This window comes from Malurus melanocephalus, unplaced genomic scaffold (assembly GCF_030028575.1).
Source record: "Malurus melanocephalus ecotype Western Australia unplaced genomic scaffold, MMel_1.1 scaffold_993, whole genome shotgun sequence".
In the NCBI taxonomy this organism is placed as follows: Eukaryota; Metazoa; Chordata; class Aves; order Passeriformes; family Maluridae; genus Malurus; species Malurus melanocephalus.
The window spans coordinates 32,110-39,292 of record NW_026624225.1 but is presented as its reverse complement, the minus strand read 5'-3'; positions in this window follow the sequence as shown (position 1 = coordinate 39,292).

The window sequence follows — 7,183 nt, the reverse complement described above, 5'->3', positions numbered from 1 at the left end:
GGGCCTCAAAAAAGCAAACAAACAATGGATTTCAGCTCACACCATAACTAACGAAGCATTTGTGTGACACTTAAATGAGCCTTAGCTTAAGTATCCATTTTTAACTCTCAGCCAAAGTGAAAACATTAATTCATGCAAATCAATGYTCTCTCTAAACAATAATTTTCCTCCAGAACATTTCTTCTTTTTTAACATAAACTCTTATCTAACAGCACCCATTTCCAGGATTATATCTGCAGAGTTCAGCAATTAGCTCTGTAAATTGTTTTCCTTGAGCGGAGGGAAGGTTCCATTACACAGTGAAATATAAAGTGCATTCTGCAGGCCATGAAAACCTCTCTTGGAACGATGATCATCCTTCAAAAAAGCTGGGATAAGGGCCAGATTACCAAAAAGAACTCAAATTTTWTTTACACATCCAGAATCTCCCCTTATTTCATGCTTTCAGCCCATCTTCAGGGGTTTTGAAAGGTAATTGTTCCTGTGGAACACCCACAGGACGTGTTTTCTCTAAAACAAGGCCATAAAAATCTACTCTGAGGGATCAACAAGTCARTAGGAAAGGGGTGCAAGGAAAAAGGGAAGGGATGTGCATCAAACAGCCCAAAAATGTGGGAAATGGCACCGAGGGCCTTCAGATGCTGCTGGAAGTGAGGAAGAGGATGGAGAGGCTTCACCTCATCTGTCTGCAAATCCAGAAAAAACTCAGGAGAGCCACAGAGCTCTGTAAAAAATAGCAGAGGGGGTAAAAGATGGCTGGAAGGCACCCAAACCATCACTCAGATCATCACTTCAGGTTAACCTAAAACTGGAATCTGCTCTGAGGGTGTTCAAGATTAGAGATGCCACAGCCTCGCTGAGCTGCACCGCTCTCCTGGGTCTGGGGTTCCTCCTCCCCTTAAATCCAACCAGAATTTCCCCTGGAGTGACAGAATGGGGTTTTTTTTTCAGTGGTTTGAAGGCAGCTTTATTCACTGAGGTCACCCAGAGGTGACACCCGCCCTGACACCCTCCCCATGCTGCTCCTGAGCCACAAGATCCCAGCACCCACTGCTCATCCTTGGCACTAAACACAACCCCTCTTCTTATTTTCCATGGATACCTCTGTCAAAGAGCTGTATCCATCCATCCATCCATCCATCCATCCATCCCTCCATCCATCCATCCATCCATCCATCCATCCATCCATCCCTCCCTCCCTCCATCCATCCATCCATCCATCCATCCATCCATCCATCCATCCATCCGTCCATCCAAGAGATGGAAACAACAGAGAATTGGGGGAGCCAAGTTGGAGTTTTTGACTGCATTGGCTGCAGCTGCAATTGGAGGATTCAGGCCCGATTTTGTGCAAATGGACAAAAGTGAGAAAGGGTGAAAAAGCCGTGAGCCATTGTCCATTGTGGGTGCAGCCCCTGGCTGGGCTGGGACTGCCCTGAATGGCCCTGAAGGCCCTGCAATAACAGAACTGCTCTTGATTCTCTCAATTCTGTCTGGACTCTGGGTTAGATAAACCTGGATTTGGGCATCATAGGAAAGCTGGGGACAGCAGGGAGGGCTCAGGACATTGCCTGGACAAACCCTGCTTAATCATCACAGAATGATGAATCCGTTCCCTGGGTTCAGGGGGACCTTAAGGATGATCCTGTTCCACTCCTCCCACAGCCCAGGGTGCTCAGAGCTCCACCCAGCCCGGCCTGGGCACTCCCAGGGATGGGGCAGGGAAAAAGAGCAGGAAAGAGGCCCCAAAAGAGACACCAAGGTGGAGAGGGGAATTCTGCAGGGAAATAGAAACCCCCTGGCACCTGAAACACAGCCCAGGTGAGCAGACACGGGAGCTGAGCTGTGGGGTCACACCTGAACAGGGTGTGACACGTTCATTTGGGGATTTCACAGGGCTTCCTCTCCAGTTTGTTCTGTTCCCACACCAGGCACCCAGGGCATGTTACAGGTAAACCCCTCCACTTCTCGGTGCCAATTAACCCCASAGTGCTAATTAACCCCAGCAAAGCTCTCAGTGTTCATGGATCTCCCAGCACTTCCCTCCTAAARCAAACCCAAGAGTTTTCTGGGCAGTTTGTATGAATTCACAACAAAATGCTTTCTCCTGGCTGCTCATTAATGACCGTGATCTGCTTGATTGAAGTCTGATTTTCACAGCAAACGCACAAACACCTCGAATGAGCTGCTCCACGCCCTGGTTGTGAGCCAGGTTCCCTCTCTGGGAGGCTCCTCACTCTCTGTAAAACCTCATCCCATCTCAGTTTCTCAATTCTGGTCTTGGGTCAATGCTGGAACCACACASAGCAGAACTGCAGAGGGTTTCTCCCTAAGGAGATTATGCAAAATGTCACTTAGCATAAGTTCCCATTTGAAAATGGAAGGGTTTTGATTCTTAGTTATGCTAATGAGAAACCAGAACAGATATTTTCTATTTCTGATATTAAAGGGGAGCCCTGCACTTTTCCTTAGTCATGCCCTTCTGCTATTGCATATTCCTCATACATTCCTATTTATGATACCTTCTGCTACCAATTTCTTTTATTTCTGAGGATAGAAACGGCTCTGAAATGCTTTTGTTGGGTTTGCAGWATCCAGATGCCTTAAACTCCTCTTACATAAGAGGATTTGTACTTTACATTAAAGTTTTCARGGGAGAGATATTTAAAAGATTACGAAATATGCTTGCAGAAAGAATGAAGAAAAAAAAAGAAGAAGAAGAATGTTGGAACATATCCATCAATATTTCAGTATAAATTGTTAGAGCACCAGAATTACACGGTGCAATTATCTCTCAGAATGTATAGCTCCTAGCACTGATCTTTATGTTCAACAGAAAAAATGGTTTAATACATCACAAATGAATGTTCATTAAGTTGTTGGGGAAAATTCTGTCATAATTGAATAATGAAACGACTGCACCTTGAGCATCTRCTTAAAAACTCTCCGCTGCTCTGACTGCATCAGCACAAGGGGTCTTTTACGGGGTATTTTTGCCAACACCAATCTTTGGATAAAGATTGGATAATTTTTTTGAGACTATTGATCACAGATCTGATCTAGATTCTCCCAGTGAGCAGTGTTGTGCTGTACATGGAATATTGAATAAAACCAGCAGCACTTCCACACCTCAGGATATTCTGTGATAGCTGAGATGAGCCRGACAAGGCTCCCAGAGAGCTTTTTGCAACAGGACTTGGATTTGTCTCACATTTTGTCTTTTAAAAAAGAAATCAGTGGCAATTCCATTAATAGGTTGCAGAGACATCATTATTATTATTGATAATGATACAATAATAGTAATGAGAAGAAGGAGGAGGAGAAGAAGAAGAAGAAGAAGAAGAAGAAGAAGAAGAAGAAGAAAAGAAGAAGAAGAAGAAGAAGAAGAAGAAAGAGAAGAAGGAGAAGGAGAAGAAGAAAAAGAAGAAGAATATTTTCTGCTACACTGTGCCTTTCCAGACACATCTCCTACCCCCTGCTCCGCCCACTTCCCCAAAAATTTTCTGGCTCAGCCTGGGCTGTGACCCCACCCCATGGCCCGTTTTTGGGGTCATGTTTAAGATGACAAACAGAGCAGGTTTGGTGATGGGGACACGAGGAGCGCCCCGGACAAAGCCCCCCAAGGACAGCACCACATTTGGGATCGGGCCCGTCACRGAACGAGGAGCGGGACGGCTGCTCCCTCGCAGGAAATATGCAAAGTTCCCCCCTGGAGCACAAAGGGAGCGGTTTTACGCTGCTGTAGATCACGGGCCGTGGATAATCAGCCCGCTATTCACTTCCCCGGCGCTGCGGAAGCGCAATCAGGAAAGCATTATGAGCAAAAAACCTGCCCTGCAGGGATAGACTTGCTTTAATAATGTTTATGACTTGTCCATATTGTATTTATGTCTGGAAGTTGATTCCTTGGGTTTTCCCACCCTTCCCCCCRCGACTCCCAGCCCCCAAAAGACGATTTGCAAGCTGGATGCTCCACCAGGAGAAATCGCTGATGGACGCTCTCCTCCCTCCAGGCTCAAGATATCCCAGCCAGAAATAACATAAATAACATTTGATTTTTTTTTTTTTKWMMWTTTTTTTCCTAACCTCACCTTTTCCTGGAGTGCCTGGTTCAAAACCAAGCCCGTGCTTCACAGATTAACAGGTTTGGCCTCAATAAAGTGCAACGCTTTGGTCAGGTGCTGTCCTAAAAACCAGCCCAGATTGAGGCCAAAACCAGCAATAACGGGAGAAAATGATGGAAGGTTTTTCCAGTACCTGCCAGTCTGGCAATTTTCACTGAGTTCTTCTTCAGTCACCCAAATCCATCCCAGAAAACAAATCCCAGAGAGGAGCCAACCTGCAGAGTAATTGCAGGGAGAAAAACCAGGCTGGGAGAAAATCCAGGCAGAGATTTGCCTCATCTCCACACTCCCAGCYAGGTTTTGCAGCAGGAATCTGCTGGGTTTCCTCTCCTTGGGTTATTCCACTTGGATTTCCCCTCTCCCTTCTGCAAAATCTGCCCCAAATGTCCCAATTTTYCAGGGTTTTCAAGTGCCCAAATGCTGAAAGATTYGGCTTGTTTGCAGCAGGGAWATRTGCTGGTGAAGGCAGGCACCGAAAYTGAATCTCCAAAGGGGAAGATACACAAGAATTCCTAAATTCCAGGAATTTCCTGGGTGTTCTGGTACGTTTCCCTGCTGTGAGGTAGGAAAATCCCCAGGCACCTCGGACTCTGTGGTGTCCATGGGATCCAGAGCTGTGTTCAGGGATGGCTCAAATCTCTATTTGCACACAAATCCCTTGGCCAAGGGGGCAAACCACCCCCTCCTGAGAACAAAGCACCGCCCTTTTTGCCACAAACACCCCAAAATCAGGCAAGATCAGCTGAATTATTTTAGTACCCAACAAAATTGTGTGTTTGGGGTCACCAAACTCCAGGCTGGATCCCCCCAAGCCCTGGAGCGGGGATCAGTTCATCATAAACCCCACAGAGAGCGGGCGAGGCTGAGTCTGGGAACACCCCAAAAGGAAAAATCGGGATTTTATGCCCATTTTTGGGGTTCTCCGTGATCTCTGCAGGGAGATGGAGCAGAGGAGCCTCTCCCCAAGGCTCTGCTGACCCTTCCCTGGCATCCTGGGCACAAACCAGGGCAGGTGGAGGTGAAAATCTGCGGCTCCCAGCTGCCCTGGCCTCGGCGCTTTGTTCTGTTTTACAGCTCTGAGGTTCCTCCAAAAAAAAAAATAAAATAAACAACTCAGGCATGATTTCACTCTCCCCTGCACTCGAATTTGCCTGCAAGAAAAGCCCCCGAAAGCCACAAGGTTTCCTTTTTATTTACCTCTTTATCTCTGCTTATTTTCTCTGGTGAAAACTAACCCAACCTTGGCTCGGGTCTAAAAAAACAGAAACAAAAAAAATAATAAAAAAAAAACCTTCTTGAATTCCTCTTCATTATAAATGGATTGTCAATGTGTTAAATAAATCAGCGAAAATGGAAATCCAAAAATAAATAGCCATCCTGCTGTTGCCATGACAACTCAAATTTTTTACCTGGACAGAGATTTTCTGTTTCACAGTTCGGAATCGCTGAAAAGGAGGGTCACATTTATTTTATTTTTTTTTTAAATCTTGGCACATTTCACCACCTACCGCCCGACATACCCCCCTCCAAAAAAAAAAAAGGATTATTTTTGGTTACTTTTTAGCAAAACGAGGGGAAGATCAAACAGAGAAGCTATTTTTCATCACAGACAGGAGAAAGAAGACACATTCCATTTTCAACAACAGAGCTCAAAACATCGACTCAGCCCAGAAAGGACAGAGAGCACAAAAATATTACAGCAGGATTTCAGGGTTTTCATTTTGCCCTGCAAAAGGCAGGGAATGGATAAATTGAGATTAACGTATCTTAAAAACGTATTTTGTCTCATATGTTAAAGTGGTTTTACCGTGGTAAAAGGTGACATCGCCTCAGAACATCAGCAGAAAGTAAATATTTTGCAATTTGTGTGATGAATGTCAGTGAAATCTGTGTTTAAATGACCCAGACTGTAAAATAAATGCACTGTCAGGGCCTTAAAATGGGAGAAATCAACCCAATTCCTCCAAAATCCATGAGGGAAAGCTCAAAGCACTGAAAAAAAAAAAACATTTTACAGTGGAATGAACTTCTTGTTTCTACCCTGTGTGTGATGGGAAGGAACATTTTAGGGTGGAAAATTGAGGGGAATTCACCAAGAGCCACCCCAGGCGTCACCTGGGACTCCCTGGGCCAKCCCAGCAATGTCACAGAAAGGTCTTTTATTCCATTTTACCTGCTTTAAATAATCTACTCGGGATCTGCTTGTCTGGAGCCTGGTGGGTGGATGATTCACAGATCAGAGAACACCTTCATCTCTTGGCTGGCAGGCAGGCAAGAAGCCTTTCCTTCACCCCAAGAGGTAAAAAAAAAAAAAAAAGTCAAATGCAAAACCCAGCCAAAAAATACTTTCAAAGTTCAGAAATTCAAAAAGGCAGCAAAAAAAAAAAAATCACTTGAAAATAGAATCCCTTTGGTTTGTTTCCATTGGTGGATTTCTTTGTTAAATAAGGTGAATTTTGCAAACAGAACAGTGTGGTCTGGAGTAAAATATTTGCTTCAATTTGAAACTTGGTGACTTGTTAAAAAAAAAACAAACAAAAAACCAAAATAAATACAAACAAATAAACAAAAACTTCAAAAAAAACCCCAAAACCCAAATAAACAAACCCCAAAACACTCAGAGCTGGGGGTAGGGAGGAAGCAGCACAGAAGKAAAATGCTCCCAGTGAAGAATGTCCACAAATCAGCCTTTTCCACAAAAAAAATACCTTTTGTGGCAAAATGTCTTGACTGGAAYTCAATGGAATAAAATCACCTTGGTCAAAATCCAGCCTAATGGGAAGAAAATGCTGAATACACCCCAAATCAGACAATAAAGGGATAAATTCACCCCATATCATACCCAATATCCCAGCCCAGGATAAATAGATTTCTGAATTAAATGAAATTTTGTTATGAATGTGTTTTCCTCTGGTTTTTATGGACACACACACACACACACAGGGATTGGGGAAGCACTCCAAACAAATCTGGGTGTTTGCAWCCTGCCTTGCCCGAGAAGCAAAGCAGACTGTTCAAGCAGCAGCCGCTGAAAGCAAGCATTCAATTCTCCTCAGAGG